This window comes from Bos taurus, chromosome 24 (assembly GCF_002263795.3).
Source record: "Bos taurus isolate L1 Dominette 01449 registration number 42190680 breed Hereford chromosome 24, ARS-UCD2.0, whole genome shotgun sequence".
NCBI lineage: Eukaryota > Metazoa > Chordata > Mammalia > Artiodactyla > Bovidae > Bos > Bos taurus.
In genome coordinates, this window is record NC_037351.1 from 43,325,836 (window position 1) to 43,344,141 (window position 18,306).

General features: G+C 47.6%; 1 protein-coding gene across 8 annotated transcripts in view; it reads left to right on the top strand.

The window, feature by feature from the left end:
* LDLRAD4 (low density lipoprotein receptor class A domain containing 4) overlaps window positions 1-18,306 on the top strand; it is a 173,755-nt gene that overhangs the window by 16,265 nt on the left and 139,184 nt on the right. The window contains exon 1 of one of the 8 annotated variants that reach the window (XM_059881062.1): window positions 11,739-11,842. The exons of the other annotated variants lie outside the window; for them this stretch is intronic. The gene's annotated coding sequence lies outside the window, so the exon portion shown is untranslated. Of the gene's footprint in view, window positions 1-11,738; window positions 11,843-18,306 lie in introns of those variants that run through there. 8 annotated transcript variants of the gene reach the window in all.

The window sequence follows — 18,306 nt, forward strand, 5'->3', positions numbered from 1 at the left end:
CCTTTGGTGCCCACCTTGCACTTATGCAGACCCTGGCGGTGTTGCAGCCATGGGTCCCAGTGATGAGGCCTGGCCTTTTCCCTCAGTCATCTGAAGCATCAGGAGTTCCTCATGGTGGATGTGGAACCTGTGTGTGCGCTCCTGTCACACTGTCCTCAGGGGACTCAGTCCACACCCCACAGGGCAGAGCCTGGGGTGATGGTGAGGCATGTGGCAACCACTGAGTCATGTGGAAACAGAAGCTGCGATGCGGGGGCTGGTGTGTGAATCAGCCTGGGGGTGCTCTGGAGGGAAGGGTCTGCGGGGGGCCGTCCTTGCTCCTGGCACCCTCTCCGTGCAGTTGCATCAGGCTCTTCTGTTGATTTTGTGTCTTGGCATTTTGCTCACTTTCTAAACTGCTTCCTGGGCTGTCAGAACTTGCCCCTTAATGGGGTCCTGGGGATGGAGGGACCAGCCGGCATCTCCCTGGCAGCCCTGAACTTGAACCCTTGGACAGCAGGAAGTCTGTGGGGCTGCTGTGAGCAAGGTCCCACCTGCCTCAAGCATCTCCGGTGGCCTGGCACCTGCAGGTACTTCTCTAGGGAGCTGGGTGAGCTGGGGTGTGCCCTGGCACACAGCAGGGAGGCTCTCTTCTCTATGGAAAGGGTCAGGAGAGGGGCTGCCTCGGTGGGGAGCCCGGGTGTCACGCCTGTGGCGCAGTGCACCTGCCAGGGTGAGGAAGTCGCTGAGACACATAGCTGTTTGCCATGTGCACTAACTTGGAAACATCGCCCATAGATCTCAGAGCTGTTTGTTGTTTTCCTTAAACATTTCTCTTGTCAGAATGATGAGAAAATTGCCTGTGTGGGAACTCAGAAGTGCAAATTTGTTAATACCTCCTTTGACAACGGAGGTCAAACTGCTGCTTTGTGTTCAGAGCAGTTTATGAGCTGTCACAAGTCACTTCCCGTTACAAGTGCTGCCGCCAAGTGGAGGGGGTGGGGGTGGTGGGGGGACCTGCTGAGCAGGCCCGGAAGCCCAGTGGGCACACGCTGCTAAGGGTCTTCAGCCGGTGAGTTAAATGGTAAAAGGTGAGGTGGCTGGGTTCCTGTGGAAAAGCTGTTTGGAAAGTCTTTTCCCTTTTAGCAATCCCCAGAGGCTTGGTGCGAAGGTGCTAGCTGACGTAGCCCTTCTTTTGATGGCCAGAGAGGGTCCCTCGCCGGCCTTTGCTCCTTTATGGCCCCCTTCGTCAGCCTGGCCTCCTGGTGGTGGACTTGCCCTGACCCACCCACCCAACTGTTCATGGCAGGCAACTGCAGGATGGTGTTCTGGGGTCCAGAGTGTAGCCCGGGCCCTCTATTTGTGAGAAACCAGCCACTGCATGGGGTGTTTTCCAGCACGGGTTCTCCATGGAGGTGCTCTTCCCCGCAGGGCACACTGACGGTGTGGGGAAGACATCTTTGGTTGTCATAACTGGGAGGCAGGGGTGGGGCTGGCGTTGGGTGGGTAGAGACCAGGGAGCCTGCAGCTGTCCTCCAGGGCGGGGACGGTCACCCAGCCCCAGGTGTCAGCACTGCCGAGGCCAGGAGCCCTGTCGCAGATGACAGGTGACAACAGTGGGTCACGGCTAGCGCACACATGCCGGCCGGGCAGCAGCTGGCAAGACTGAAAGCTTGCTGGCAAGAGGGAAAGCTCCAGCGTCTGCTGTTACTCCTTGTTGTTCACTTAATATCCAGAAAAGAGACTCCATTGTCCCAAACCATCTTTTGTCTTTACTTTAAAATGTCTTATGTAATTTTTAAAGGGTACACTCCATTTATAGTTATTATAAAATACTGGCTACGTTCCTTGTGCTATAAATACATCCTTGTAGCCAGTAGTTTTTACCCCCCACCCCCACCCCATGTTGCCCCTGATAACAGACCACTAGTTTGTTTTCTGTATTGGTGATCCTGCTTTTTTTCTGTTATATTCACTCGTTTGTTGTATTTTTTAGATTTCACATGTAAGTGAGGTCATATAGTGTTTGTCTTCCTCTGTCTGACTTCAAACTGACGTTTAAACATGGAGCGGGATGTTGAGGATATGGACTCGTCCGTTGTGCCCTGAAGGTTAAATTCTTTCTCACGGTTGCCTTTCCTTTCTTTCACTAGGTTTCTAAAAAGCATTTGTGATCTAATTACACCTTGAAGAAGTCTGCAGTTGATACATTAGTTGTTCATTAATTCAGTGTTTAGGTCAATCATCTTTCCTTCTGGACTTTTTCTGAGGCCCAGATTTGGTCTCTTGAGAGAAGTATTCCTCTTTTCTTAGCTGGCTGGGCACAGTGGTGTTCCAAGGCGGGCAGAGAAAGGACTGGGCCAGAACAGTGGCCTTTTGACCTCTGTAACACAAGGTCCCAGAAAATGCCCTCTGAAGGAGACTCATAATTTGTGCAGAAAGGGCAGGTCTGTGGTGTTCACCCCCAGACAGACCCACGACCCCGGAGGGGCAGCAGTTCCTCATTTTATCCTCAGATCAGGATGACCACGTGTTCCTGAAACTTGCTGTTGTTTTCCTGGAGCGCTGGTGTTACACAATCCCATAACATCTCCTTCAACGAAAGAGTTTGCATAGTCTATGGCAACTTCCTAATTTCTGACTGTTGGGTAAAATGAAGTTTAGTTGTGAATGTCCCACGGTTGTAGCTCTGAGTCAGGGCCTTGGTAAAAGGAGCTGCAAGCCTTAGTGTGTTCTGTGTCCTGCGTTGTTACATGCTTTTCATTCATTTTTTCCCCAGTGTTTCTTGTTTACTGACTTTATATCCACATCATCTTTATTCTCTATTTATATCAACCTTCTATCTATCAATCATCTCTGTCATCTTTATCTGTCATTTATTTCTGTCCACATATCCTGCCTGTGTGCCGCTCACACAACTCAAGGGGTGTTCATTCTGTCTTCCCCTCTAAGAGAAAAGGCTGTACTTTATTTTCAGATACCTTCTAAGAGCACACGCTGATTTTGATCAAGGGTCCCTGGTTGGCTGTTGAGTGGCCCCTGCACCACAGCTAGTAAATCTGCCCTCTGCTGCCTCAGCTTCTTTCAAGCCCAACAGCAGACAGGTCCTCCTAGCTGGCGGCCCCTGATACCTTGATACAGGCATGTTCTCAGCTCTTCTTTGCTCAGGCCTCTGGCTGGGTCATAAAGTTTTACATCAACTTGACGACATTTGTTCACAGCTGGGGTGTAGGGGTGCATGACAGTAGCGGCAGATGCGAGGTTCTCCGTGTAGCATCTTGGACTCAGCTGAGTATTTGCTGCTGCTGTTCTTTCTCCCATGATTTCCTTCCCTCTGCAAAGATGTCTTTCTCTCCAGGACTTGCTCTGTTTTTTTTTTTGACCTTCTTTCTCAGTGGACAGGAGTGGTCACCTGCCCATTGGCGTGAAGTCCCTCTGTCTTGTCCCTTGACTGAGGAGAGCCCTTCATCCATGGATGGAATCTCCCTGGGGACCAGGAGCTCATCACCTTGATAGCAGCCCCTTCGAAGCCCATGTGGATGGGGTGAAACGTGCCTGTGATTCCGAGCAGGCTGGCCTTCCTTCCACGTGGGCCGTTTGCAGGTACCACTGAGGCCACAATGGGCCTCCTCTTCCAGGCCAGACAGCTGGTCCTCCCCTGAGCTGTGAGGGAAGGACCCAGGCTGAAGACTGGACAGCTTCCTCACTCCCTGGAGCCCCATCCTCAGAGTGAGCCTTGCTGCTCTTTAAAGAGAGAATATGCAGAACATGAGACACACATGAATTTAATGAGTATAAAAACATTCTGTAAAGACAGAAATGAATACGTATTTGTCATTGTTCAATTATACAGTGTCTTTCATGAGTGTAGTTAATTAAGAATGGACCTTTCCGTACATATCCTGAATTTCCCAAGTTATTGAAACTTGGGAAAATGACATTCTTAGGCAGAGAAGCCTTTAACATGTATTTTGTATTAGACCCTGTACTGTTTCCTTTCTATTCAGAATTGGGGTGAGCATTAAGCATTGTTTCATACTTTTCTCTGCAGATGGCTACATTTGGATTGTGTCGAGTAATTTCTTTCTAGCCTTTCTCTTCTTCCAAGGCTGAATCTGGATTGATTCCTGTTTATAAAGCTTCCCAAGATCCTTGCTGGAGACTGTAGCTGGAGAAGGCACCGGAGTGCCTTTCACACCTGTGCTGTTGTGGAAAAGCATTTAAAGTAAAATCTTTCCGAATCAGGAGCATCTCAAGGTAGCTTCTAACAGAATTTGAGGCAGATGTTGGCAGAGTTGTCTGTACAGTGATGTAGAAGCTCTCTCTTCCTAACCTAAAGCTGGGTCCCGAAGCCAGAAACCCAGACTTCTCCTGGCTCTGCCTCCTTCTCCCTGGTCATCTGATCCATCTTGGGGCCATCAAGTCCTGTGGTTGTAGTTCAGAGTATTCCCTCCTAGCCATTTCCATTCTTACTCGTAGGTAATACTTTGGCCACCTAATGCGAAGAGCTGACTCACTTGAAAAGACCCTGATGCTGGGAAAGATTGAGGGCAGGAGGAGAAGGGGACAACAGAGGATGAGATGGTCGGATGACATCACTGACTCAATGGACGTGGGTTTGGGTGGACTGCAGCAGTTGGTGATGGACAGGGAGGCCTGGCATGCTGCGGTTCATGGGGTCGCAAAGAGTCGGATACGACTGAGTGACTGAACTGAACTGCGTTTGATTCCGGTGTTTCTTGCTTGGATTCTGCAGCGGTGTGGGGACAGACTGCTGTGCCTTTGACCTTTGGTTTTTCCTCCCCTCCCCGTGTGTCTTTTATGTGCTTTAGAGAGAGGATCTCAGACTTCAGTGTGTAAGAGTCACTGGGAGGGCTCCTTAAAATGCAGTTTACGAGCTGTCAGATGTTCTCATGTTCCCTGGTCTGGGACCCCAGAACAACTCGCAGCTGGTCACGCGATCCCAGTGACCTGGCCTGAGACTCCGTCTCCTGGCTCCCTCCCACTGCTCCCCGTGGTACCCTGTTTCTCTGGCACCATCCACCAGACCTCGCCCTCCCTGGCCCCTCTGCCTGGAGGCTGCCCTTGTCGTCTGCTACACGGCTGGGTGTCTCCTGGAGAGGAAGGTGCTCCCCTGGGCACATCTTCAGCTGCTGGAAGGTGTGGCAGGAGTGAGCTTCTTGGGAAATGACACACTTGGGGCAGGGCAGGCCTCTGCTCTCCTTCTTCAGAGCAGTTGCATCTTCGGGAAAGGTAAGAGGGCCTCCGTCAGTCTTTTGGGGGATGGCGTGTGTCCCTGCTCAGTTGTGGGTTCTGTGACAGCCCCCAGGGCAGGGTGGCCTGGTGTCAGCCTCACTCAGCTGCCCCAGGGCCCCCATCTCCTCCAGCTTCTGACCTCCAGGCTGCCTGCCTCCCTCCTTCACATAGGTCAGTTTCATTTGGGTTTTAATTTTGGTTTCCAAATGTTGGTAATATTTAAGAATTACTTAGGGGGCTTGTTGAAATGCAGATTTCTAGATCCCACCCCCAGATGGTCTGACCTGGGGAGCTGAGACCTGCCTGGTGCCGAGGAGGCCAGATCTAGGCCCGAGCGAGTGGCCCTTGCACAGACCTGCCCTTTTCTCCCTTAGGATCCAGAAGCACAAAAGGCTGGTTTACTACAAAGAGACTGGAGAGGCTCTCTGAGGGCAGGACGTTTGTTCCATTCTTCTGCTCAGATAGTCTTGGGGACAAGTGCCTGCCGCAAACTGAGAAGGGAATCTGGTTTTCGCCTTTGTTGTGTCCAGAGGCCGAGAGAGGTGAGGTGGAGTCACCTCATCTTCCATGTCCCTGCCAAGGTCTTGATGAGAATCTGCAGGGTGTCCATGGTAAAGGGGAGGCAAATAGCAGCTCCTCAGGCTGCAGTTCTCAGTCATGGAAGTGGCTTCTGGAGTGGCAGTCTTCAGTTATACCTGTACTTGCAGAAAGCCCCAACAATTAAATGTGTTTGAAACATTTTCTGCGTGTGATTATGTAGAGTCATGCACTTTCATTAATTTGATTTTTTTTTTGCTGAGGTGTGTCTTTGTTGCTGCTCATTAGCTTTTTCTAGTTGGTGAGTGGGGGCTACTCTCTAGTTGCTGTGGGTGGGCTTCTCAGCGCAGTGGCTTTTCTTGTTGCAGAGCATGAGCTCTGGGTGCATGAGCTTCAGTAGTTGTACATGGGCTTAGTTGTCCCATGGTATGTGGGATCTTCCCAAACCAGGGATCAAACCCATGTCCCCTGTATTGGCAGGTGGATTCTTATACAGTGAACCACCAGGGAAGTCCATGCACTTTTAAATCATCAAGGAATGCTTGTTACTTTTGAAAACTGTACTTGCAGCCCCGGGAAGCATATATATGTGTGTGCATGTGCGCACACGTGGCCTTGTTGCACGGCTGTCACCAAGAGGTGCTCTGTCTCTCTTGTTTGCAGGCAGCAGCACTGGGTCTCCTCCATCACACAGGATGGGGTTTGAGAGGAACAAGGACAGTTTTCTCAGGATCGTAAGAGTTTCCAAGGGCGGCCTACGCATGATAATTCACTTTCTAAAAACAACCTGTGCAGCTCGCGTGCCTCTGATGCTGCCTCTCTGCTCAGACCTGGCTCCTGCTGTCTGCAGCTCGAGAAGAGCACCCTCCCTTCACACTCGGTGCCCCTCAGCCTTAGCCCCTTCTTCCTTGGGGTCGGCCCTGGGGAGGTTGGGGTCAGGTGCCCCCAACCCCTTGTGAGTGGCAGTGTCCTGCGGCTGTGCTGGGGCCCTGGGAGCGGCTTGCCTTGGACTGTGAGTCACTCTCCCTTTTAAAGCGTTAAAGTATAGTTGATTTACAATATTGTGTTAGTTTCAGATGTACAGCATAGTCTTTTGGTTTTTTTGTTTGTTTTTGCAGATTCTATTCCGTTATAGGTTCTTACAAGACTGTGTCTTTAATTCCCCTTGCTATACAGTAAATCCTCGTTGCCTACCTATTTTTTGTATAGTATGTAACAAATTTACGGTTATCAAAGGGAAAGGGGAAGTGCAGAAGGAACAGATTAGGAGTATGGGATATAAACTAACTGTCCTTTCTGAGCTTGGGTTTAGGTCACCTGCAGATCAGGGCATTCTTTCCTCAGACTTTGTATTCTTGCACTTTTCAGGCTGAGTCCACTGCCACAGTGATTTCTGTTATTTTCTTTGTCAATTGCAGGGTGTTCTGTGGCTTTGTGAACGGACTGCAGACGGGGATGTCTCCCCACCCTTCCACTCAGTCTGTTCTCCCTGTGCCCCAGTCTCCTCCAGGTGGGGGCATCTGGTCCCTTCCTCTGGCTTTCAGCTCTTGGCTTGACTCTTCCCTTCCTCTCCTCTCTCCCTTCTGGTCCTGGCAGCCACTGGAACCGGGAAGGTGGCTGATTGTTTTTTGTATTATGTCTTTTGGTTGTAATAATTTTCCTTCTCACAAAAATTTCAGTTATTTGAATTTCCCAACTGTTCGGGCTCTGGCTAAGTGGGGCTTAATTTCACCTGAGGATCTGAAAACTTGGTGCTTATTGACTATACTGTTGAAGATGCTGAGGAAGGGAGATATTTTGATAAGTCAGTAGATGCAAAATGTTATGCTTTCCAAATGACTCTTCCTTCTGGTCCTTGGGGGCTGAAGCATCCCTCCCACATTGCATTCTGCCCTGGGCTTCATTGTCTGTGACTAGCCTTGTGGGCTGAAGTCACTTCCTGATCTGTCTCCCCCTCTCCTTATCTGTATCATTCATCTTAGCTTTTACTGCTTTGTTAAAGGCAAAAGTAATGCACAGAGTGTAACTCTAAAATGTTTGGAAGCTATGCAGTATTATATTGTAAACCTGTATAAATTCTTAACAAAGTTAGTGGTTTGGAAGGATTTTCAGGAGAACTCTGTCTAAAAGGTAGTAAATTCCTTAAAATAACTGAACTTTGGCTTAAAACAAGGTCATTGTTTGGCAGCATTCATGTTTTTAAAGCTTTCCAGAACTCAGAGGAGGAAATGATTCTGAGACAGTGTAGTGATTAAAAAATAAAACTATAAATTAACATTTTCATTGTTTGCCAATGATCGATTTTCTTTCTTCCAACGTTTTACCCCACATTCTGAATAAATTAAACCATGTGAAGAACTAGAAGATTAGCTTTACTTTTTTTTCTGGTTGAAATTGGTTTTGCAGAAGTGGAAATTTGGCAGCAAGTATGGAAACTAGCAAATCAGTTTGCAGTGTTCTTTGCTTTCTTTAATGAAACCTGAAAGACTGAGGAAAGACTCCATGGCATCAAACAAGAGAAGACTAAATTGTGTATGTTTTCTGAAATTTTATTTTTACCCTTAATTATTCAGTAGCATGTAGAACAATATGTCCAGATTCTAGTTGGCTAGTAGTTGCCTCTAAGTGGGTAGAATTTCAACTTCAGTAGTTATTTTTTGCTGATTTCATGGAGATGTTGGGAAATATTTTCTAAGAATAGTCTGAAATGACAAGGAATGTGGTAATTTAAGAAAAAACTGTGACCAAATGGAATATAAGCAGTTGGCTGAAAACCAACCACGTTGACCTCTAATGAACTTGACCACTAATGAGGTGGTGGAACCATGGATGTATTTTCAGTTAAAATGATTAATTAACATGGGATTGTTGAGAGCATCTGTATTTCTTTCACATGAAATGGGGTAGATGGATGTTTCTTTGAACAATGGTTTCCTCATCAATATACGTTTTCCAGCCTGCTGCAGCTCTCGTGAGCGCGTCTCATGGAACGTGGCTTTCGTATAGTGTATCTGAGTTGCAGTGTCAGATAAACAACATGTTTTATTGACTTCTAAATAAAATGTCTCTCTTCATCCTTGGGCAGTTGATAGGTTTCTACACTGGGCCTGGCCCTGCCTTCGAGTTGATCTCCCTGTATTCTTTCACTTCCTCACTTGGGTGCTGACTTTCACTTTGCCCAGGTGGCCCTTCCATTACCCCAGTGGTGGCTCCTGTCACCTGAAGCCAACGTGAACATGCTGCAGTGTCACCTGAATACCTGCTGTCAAGCAGGTGCTCTCTGCTGAGGAGTCTGCTGATAGACTTAAATGTTGAGAATTACATGAGGCATTGTCAAGACTCAAATGATCTTGAATTTAGTTTGCTTCTTCATGCTGGTTTGGACAACTTTAGGACTTCCTGTTGGAGAAGGAAATGGCAACCAACTCCAGTATTCTTGCCTGGGGAATCCCATGGACAGAGGAGCCTAGTGGGCTACAGTCCACGGGGTTGCGAAGAGTCGGACACAACTGAGCGACTTCACTTTTCAGGACTTCTGTATCTCTAGTTGCTATGGCAGAGGCTCAGCATCTGTGTGAATAAAGGTGGAGAGAAGCCCGCAAGACGATGGCTCCCAGGCCCCCACTACTTAGTCTACTGATGGAGACTGTGGCCACCACTGAGGGTGGAAGAGTCTGGTTTTGCCTATTTCCATGGCTTCAGCATTTGGCACAGGGCCCGGGTGTTGGAGCCTAGAAGCCCATGTGGAATGAAGGCTCCTCCTTCTGCTTGAGTCAAAGCCAGTCACTATGAATGTGCAGGAGCCCTGGGCCCACCACCCCTCTGACCTTGTCTCTGGGTCCCTTGTCCATGTTCACTGTCCAGCACCTGTCCTTGTTCTGGAACCTACCCCCAAGAAACTTGTGTCAAATCCTGGCCTACTTCCAGCCTCAGGGGGATGCGCCGGCTCATCCTGTCTGCTGGCACAGGCACCTCCATGGCACCTGCGGGCTGGATGCTGGTCCAAGGGTTAGGAATTTGGGTGGGCTTGGCTGCTCTTGGGTTGCTGCTGCCTCCTGCCTCCAGTCTCTTCCCAGTGTTGAGTGTTCACTTCCTCTCAGGACCAGGCACTTGGCTAGTAGGAACAGCTCTCTACCAAGAACTGGGTCTCTATTGGATGTTAACTATTAATATAGGTTGGTAAAAAACTGAGGACATTTTCATCTTTGGCTTCTGAAAACAGGTCTTGACATTGACATTGATGGGCTTGCTCATGTCTGTCCTGTTTCCCTTGTTACATTTTGGGTTTTCAGGGAACTAACAACCTAGGTCCTCCTCATTTTCTGAGAGTACATGGCAGGAAGTTTGGGATGTTATAATGGGTCTTCTAAATGCCACTGCTTCTCCAGCCTGCGTTGAACCTGCTGTGCGCTTGCCCGCCCTCCCCCAGCCTTCGAGGGTCCGGACTTTGGCACCTACACGGCCCATAGCATCTGCATTTGGATGTGAGTGAGGCTGCTGCATGGAGGACACTGGATGAGAGGCCCTTCCAGGAGGCGCCGCAGGCCGACAGGGAGGCTCCAAGGCAGAGAAGGGCCTGATGTCCTGCAGTCCTCATTACGCTTGGTGATCTTTTCTGGAAGCATTGGGCTTTGCCTTTTTTTCTTCCCTTGAGTTTGGAAATCAAGCTGCTGGCTGGGATGACAACTGCCCCCAGAACAAGGGGACTGATGGGTGAAGGGCCAAAGGCAGGAAGATGAACAGTTTTGGTGGAAACAGGACTCAGACCCTTCTCTTTTCAATTTCTTATGCTGTGACCTCTACTCCAGCACACTTTGTGACCTTAAAGATATGTAAAGTGAAAGTTGGAAAAAGTCTGCATTCTGTGGGGGTCTGCTGCTCAGTCATGTTCAAGGGTCAGGTCAGTTGTAGCAGTAAACTCCCCATCTTGGACCAGAACATCATTTAAAGGAAGCCCGTGTCTTTTTTGATGTTTCCTTAAGGTGCTTTTACTAGTTTTGCCGAAAACTCGTGTTCTCCTCAGTTCAGTTGCTCAGTTGTGTCTGACTCTATGCGACCCAATGGACTGTAGTATGCCAGGCTTCCCTGTCCATCACCAATTCCTGGAGCTTGCTCAAACTCAAGTCCATCGAGTCGGTGATGCCATCCAACCATCTCATCCTCTGTCCCTGTCTCCTCCTGCCTTCAATTTTTCCCAGCATCAGGGTCTTTTCTAATGAGTCGGCTCTTTGCATGAGGAGGCCAAAGTATTGGAGTTTCAGCTTCAGCTTCAGTCCTTCCAATGAATATTCAGGACTGATTTCCTTTAGAATTGACTGGTTTGATCCTGCAGTCCAAGGGACTCTGAGAGTCTTCTCCAGCACCATAGTTCAAAAGTATCCATTCTTCTGCGCTTAACTTTCTTTATAGTCCAACTCTCACGTCCATACATGACTATTGGGAAAACCATAGCTTTAACTATACGGACCTTTGTCGGTAATGTCTCTGCTTTTTAATAGACTGTCTAGGTTTCTGTTCTCCTAAGGCAATGGCACCCCACTCCAGTACTCTTGCCTGGAAAATCCCATGGACAGAGGAGCCTGGTAGGCTGCAGTCCATGGGGTCGCTAAGAGTCGGACATGACAGAACGACTTCACTTTCACTTTTCACTTTCATGCATTGGAGAAGGAAATGGCAACCCACTCCAGTATTCTTGCCTGGAGAATCCCAGGGATGGGAGAGCCTGGTGGGCTGCCATCTCTGGGGTCGCACAGAGTCGGACATGACTGAGGCGACTTAGCAGTAGCAGCAGCAACTGGCTTTGAAACATTACATCTCTGTCTAGGCCCCGCAAGCTTCCATCTTAATGGCCTTTAAGCCTTGGCTGCACGTAAGCAAATAAGTGCGCACCTACATGTGCGTCATATGCGTGCGCGCGCCCTTGTGCGTGCGTGCCTCCTTGAGTCCCTGCGTACTGTGTGCGTCCCCTGTGTGCACGTCTCAGAAGCTCCGCCTGGCCGCCACTTTGGCTGTTCCGCGACTTCGCAGTACAGCGTTTCCCGGGTGGCTCTTTGGCCTGGGTCCCTCACAGGTAGTTCTGGCCTCTGTGAAGTTGAGCGATGGGGCTTCTGAATGTTGCGGCCTGAGGCAGTCGGGCCAGAACAGAGCGGAAAACCGTCCGGTTTCCTGTCAGGCCGTAGGCCGTTCACTCGAAGAGGCCCGACCTTCCTCAGGAGTTGGTGTTGGCTGTGGGCCCGGCCTGTGCACGGGCCACCTTGGCTGGACTTGTAGGTGGTGGCGGTGGGCAGTGAGTGGCACCACCCCGGGCCGTTTGCACTGGAACAGCTCAGCCCCGGGGAGAAGGCGAACATGACGGGGGTCTGGGGACCAGAAACCTGGTCCTGCGTCCGTTCGTCCAGCTGCCCATGGGCTCCTCTAGGGCCCGAGCAGTTGGGAAAGGAGTGGTCTTCTGCTTTCCTAGTCACTCAGTAACTGGAGCCTGCAGCTACTCTGATGTCTGAGACCCTGACCACGAACGGGGGTCGTCCTGTACTCAGGCGCCCCTGTTCCAGAGGACCCACTGCCAGGCCTCATACCAGCCTCAGTCTTCCACTACGTTAAAGAGAATTCACCGAGGTTGTGCAAGTTAAGAATGGCTGTGGCTCTGCGTTCGCCGGTGGCCCAGTGGTTAAAAATCCACCATCAACGCAGAGGATGCCTGTTCAATCCCTGATGGGGGGCTGGTACGAGGATCCCATGTGCGGGAGGGCAGCTAATCCCGTGTGCCGCAATGAATAGTAGCCGCACACAGCAGTGAAGATCCCATGTGCTGCAACTAACGCCTGACCCAGTGAAAGTGAAAAGTGAAGTCGCTCAGTCGTGTCCAGCTCTTTGTGACCCCGTGGACTGTAGCCCACCAGGCTTCTCCGTCCATGGGATTCTCCAGGCAAGAATACTGGAGTGGGTTGCCATTTCGACCCAGCCAAACAGATATTAAAAAGGACGTGGCCCGTTCCTTGGTTTCTCCCGTCACTTGAACCTTGTACCCTTCTGTGCCCCCTTCATGTACGAGGGGCCTGGCGGCCTGCTCCTCTGCAGGGGTGCCTAGGCCCTGCTTTGCACCGGCTCTTCAGCGCCGCCCCGCCCCCAGCCGCAGCCTCTGCTTGCTGAGGTGGACCCATCCTCAGGTGCTCAAGCATCGGGGGTGGTTCAGGAGGACCGCTGCCAGACCTTGTGTGAGCACCTGTGCTTATTAATTCTCTTAAGTGAACCGCCCTCGCGAGGCTGTTTCATGGGCGGGAGCATGTTATTCATTCTCAGCCTTCTTTCTCCGAAGCATTGAGCTTTGTGTGGAGCTGTGCTTTGTGGGAAGAAGGAAAAGACCTGCACTAACTAGAGTTCAGGGTGCAGGGAGCTGGGTGTGTTCTGTCCTCTGGGCCTAGTACTTCTTCTGCCTAAGTGGGGAGGATGGCTCCGTAACCCCTCGAGTTCCCTGCTGTGAGTCACTGGCTATTTTTACATGTAGAGATAGGCCCAAGAGAGTTAGTTATGCTGAGAAGTGATGAGTTTATTGAAATTCTCTGCCTTGTTTGTCATGGAATTGGTGTTTTGAGTTTTTCTTGGCTTTAGTGTGCTCATTCTGCTGCCTAAGGGGTTGAGCACCAGGGATTAATCTTGGAAATAATGTTCAGATTTATTGAGTAATTTATGAGGGAGTAAGAATATATAATAAGATCCTGAATATAGATTTCGAAAGAGTATGGTGTGTTTCTGTGATGAAAGAAGTTTTAATTTTGTACTTTCTTTAGTAATTTAATGGACTTGAATGTTTTAAAATCTCCCGTTTTTTTTTTTTTTTTTTTTTGCACTTCTTAAAATTTATTGGAAGGGCACGGGAAAATCTATACATATATGGGTTATTCACACTGATCTTCATTGCATTATTATTTATAAAGTTAAAAATAATTAACAGAACTGAGTGAGTGAAGTCGCTCAGTCGTGTCCGACTCTTTGCGACCCCATGGACTGTATAGCCCACCAGGTTCCTCCATCCTTGGAATTTTCTAGGCAAGAGTACTGGAGTGGGTTGTCATTTCCTTCTCCAAAATCTCCCGTTTTTATACTAGTCCTTTCAACATTTAAAATAGATACAACTTGAGTAACAATATTCTTTGTAATAAAAAAACTAATTTTAATCTCAAGGATAGCAAAAACTGGATGATTTATGCATTCAACTTTTAAACAGCTTAATGTCTTGCTTAAAAAAATTACAGATCATCAGTTAAAATGATGATCTTAAAATCAGTTAAAAAACGATCTTAAAGAACCTTTGAAATAGGTTGTCATGAAGTTGACAGTAGCGTTTTGTTTCAGATTTAGAGTCAGGGCATTTGACCTACACAGGTTTTTCCATTTTGGTTGGGAATGAATACATATACAAATGGAAAATTAAGAATGATTCTGACTGGAAATTTTCTTAGGGATTTTTTTTTTTTCATTTAACATTCAGCTAATAGCTACATGCCCAAGAATTGGGAGGGATATCTGGCAAAAGTGGTAACTATGGAGCAGAACTACTAAGTAGTGACTCAGGTTCACAAGTAGAATGACATAACCAGTCCCAAAGAAACTGTCTATTCATGGTTTGGAGATAAGACATGATGCTCAGTGTCTTCCACCTATTTTGAAATTAATTTTGAGGCTCTGAGTTCTGCTTTGAAGGATTGCACAAACTCTATTGCTTTAGCCTTATTGTAGTAACCAGAGATGAACAAATCATAACTCTTTTAATTTGGCTTTCAGTTCTGTTCAGTCGCTCAGTCATGTCTGACTCTTTGCAACCCCATGAATCACAGCACACCAGGCTTCCCTGTCCATCACCAACTCCCGGAGTTCACTGAAACTCATGTCCATCGAGTTGGTGATGCCATCCAGCCATCTCATCCTCTGTTGTCCCCTTCTCCTCCTGCCTCCAATCCCTCCTAGCATCAGAGTCTTTTCCACTGAGTCAACTCTTCGCGTGAGGTGGCCAAAATATTGGAGTTTCAGCTTTAGCATCATTCCTTTCAAAGAACACCCAGGACTCATCTCCTTTAGAATGGACTGGTTGGATCTCCTTGCAGTCCAAGGGACTCTCAAGAGTCTTCTCCAACACCACAGTTCAAAAGCATCAATTCTTCGGTGCTCAGCTTTCTTCACAGTCCAACTCTCACATCCATACATGACCACTGGAAAAACCATAGCCTTGACTAGATGGACCTTTGTTGGCAAAGTAATGTCTCTGCTTTTGAATACGCTATCTATTGGTCATAACTTTCCTTCCAAGGAGTAAGCGTCTTTTAATTTCATGGCTGCACTCACCATCTGCAGTGATTTTGGAGCCCCCCAAAATAAAGTCTGACATTGTTTCTACTGTTTCCCCATCTATTTCCCATGAAGTGATGGGACCAGATGCCATGATCTTCATTTTCTGAATATTGAGCTTTAAGCCATTTTCACTCTTATCAAGAGGCTTTTTAGTTCCTCTTCACTCTCTGCCATAAGGGTGGTGTCATCTGCATATCTGAGGTTATTGATATTTCTCCTGGCAATCTTGATTCCAGCTTGTGCTTCTTCCAGCCCAGCGTTTCTCATGATGTACTCTGCATAGAAGTTAAATAAGCAGGGTGATAATATACGCCCTTGATGTACTCTTTTTCCTATTTGGAACCAGTCTGTTCCATGTCTAGTTCTAACTGTTGCTTCCTGACCTGCATATAGGTTTCTCAAGAGGCAGGTCAGGTGGTCTGGTGTTCCCATCTCTTTCAGAACTTTCCACAGTTTATTGTGATCCACACAGTCAAAGGCTTTGGCATAGTCAATAAAGCAGAAATAGATGTTTTTCTGGAACTCTCTTGCTTTTTCCATGATCTAGTGGATGTTGGCAATTTGATCTCTGGTTCTTCTGCCTTTTCTAAAACCAGCTTGAACATCTGGAAGTTCACGGTTCACGTATTGCTGAAGCCTGGCTTGGAAAATTTTGAGCATTACTTTACTAGTGTTAGAGTATGGTTTCAGTGTGTCTGCCCTCTGATGCCCTCTTGCGACGCCTACCGTCTTACTTGGGGATGAGTGCAATTGTGCAGTAGTTTGAGCATTCTTTGACATTGCCTTTCTTTGGGATTGAAATGAAAACTGACCTTTTCCAGTCCTGTGGCCACTGCTGAGTTTTCCAAATTTTCTGGCATATTGAGTGCAGCACTTTCACAGCATCATCTTCCCTTATATAAAAATGAGTTTCATTCTGAGAGCATTCTCGTAAGTCCCATTTGTTTGTAAGTGCAGTGAAGTTAGCTTAGGTACCCACCAATTAGCTATGTAGAACTGTACTGTAATAGGTTTACAATACTTTTCACACAAGTAATATACAAAAAACAAGCACAAAAACAAAACATTTTTAATCTTACAGTACAGTACCTTGAAGAGTACAGTAGTACAATACAATAGCTAGCATACAGAGGCTGGTATCGAGTAAAAGGGCAACAAGAGTTACTGGTTGGAGGAGGTGGGAGATGGTAGAGCTGAAGGATCAGTGGCAATGGGACATGGAGGGCAACCTGCAGTTTCACACCTGACGTTGCTGGAACGCATGTTTGCGTCTTTGAAAGTTCACACCTTGAAGGTTTTTATGTAGGGACTTAACTCTGTTTTAAAAAAAATGTTAAAGACCTCCCATGTGCCACATATTCTTCACAAGCATGATGATACCAGGGTGATGGTGATTTGCATTCTTGCCCACAAAAAGCTCATACTCAAATAGGAGAAATGAGTTTTTGCTTATGGACAGATGAGGCAGGTATGGAGAGCTGTTTTGATTTGGTAGTTGTATGTGCATTTAACATATGCATATATTATAAACTCCTATGTTTAATTAGTAAATATATTTACTGTTGCTATAAAACAAATGACTGTAAACTTAATAACTTAAACTGACACCCCCATGTTATTTCATGATTTCCATGGGTTGGGAGTCTGGGAATGTCTTAGCTGGTTTTCTACTCAGGATCTCAGAGATTGCCAACAAGCTTCAGCCCAGCTGTGTTCTCTTCTGGAGGTGTGAGTGGGGCAAGAATCCACTTCTAAGCTCATTTAAGTGAGCAGGTTAAATTGTAGCTGTAGGTCCTTGTAGCTGTAGATCTGATGTCCCTGTTTCTTTGCTGGTTGTCAGCTGGCGACCGTCCTCAGTGCCTAGAGGCCCCTGTGGTTCCTTGCTGTGTGGCCCCTCACAGGCCCTTCAGAGATGATTGCACATTTCTTGCGAGCTGCAAAGGGAGTCCTTCACTTTCTATTAATAGTAGGCTGACATGGAGTCTTAAATAGTGAAACCAGATCAAGGGAATGACATCTCATTGCTTTTGTCATGTTCTGACAAAAGCAAGTCATGGATTCTGCCAACACTTATGAGGAGGGAATTATGCAAAGGTGTGACCCCACTGGCAGTCACCTTAGAATTCTATCCACCACATACATTTCTGGTTATTCCACTGACTTCTGTTCCCAGGAAATCAGCATTTGAATCCCAGGAAGACTGACAGGAGCAGTCTCAGTTGAGGAATAAAACCATCATCAAAGTCAGAAGTGGGTTGTTTTCTTCTCTCAGTGAGTAGAAGGCAGGAGAGAGTGTAGGTTCACAGTATTGGTAGGAAGGAGTTACATAAAAATAGAGGGGTATTTGGCTTGTGTGTTCAGGGTGAATGTCCACAGGAATCTCACAGGGTACTTTGGCTGGATACAGTCATTTTTTATTTGAATGTCTTAGTCTTGACTGATCACTCAGGAGTGACATATGGCAGGAACATGCTTCAGGCGGCAGGTTTCCTGCTGCGGCACACAAGCTAGACAGATGGTGGCTTATTCACCCTTGGACAGGAATGTAATCCCACACGTTGGCAGGCTGGGTGCTGAGAGGTGCCTGTGCCATTTGAGACAGAGCTGACTGAGTTGACCTGGAACTGCTTTGTCAGGCATTAGGTGGTCACCTGATGTGACCTGGAGTGATGTGAAGGACAGTGTGCTCATCAAACTGGGAGGAGGATGCTGGTGACAGATCGTGTGAACTGGAACTAGACAGTCGAGAGTCTGTCCTGCCAGCAGGGTGGAGGGCAGAGGTGAAGACAGCCTTGAAGACACAAATCTTGAAAGTGAACACTTCAGCAAGGTCTAAGCATAGGTCATTGTTGCTTCCACAAAATTAGACGTGTTTCAGCGGAGGAAAAAGGTGTGGTCTGTTTCCTTTATAATTAAGGATCAGTGATCCATGTGGTTGACAGATACTTTGGGTTCATAAACTACAGCCATATTTAGGATCTCTGTAGTTAACACCTAGTCCAATAAAGATGTTGTCCAGTATATATGTTTGCGACCCGTCATTGAAGAAAAGGCCTGTGACTTTGAAGAAACAAGTCTGTGTCCTTTGATTGGAGACTGAGAACCTGATGGTCCTGTGGCTGCTGAAGAGCTGTTTGGGGGAGTTTATCCCCAGTTCATGCCATGTACCCCAGACTGTGTGCTGGGGGC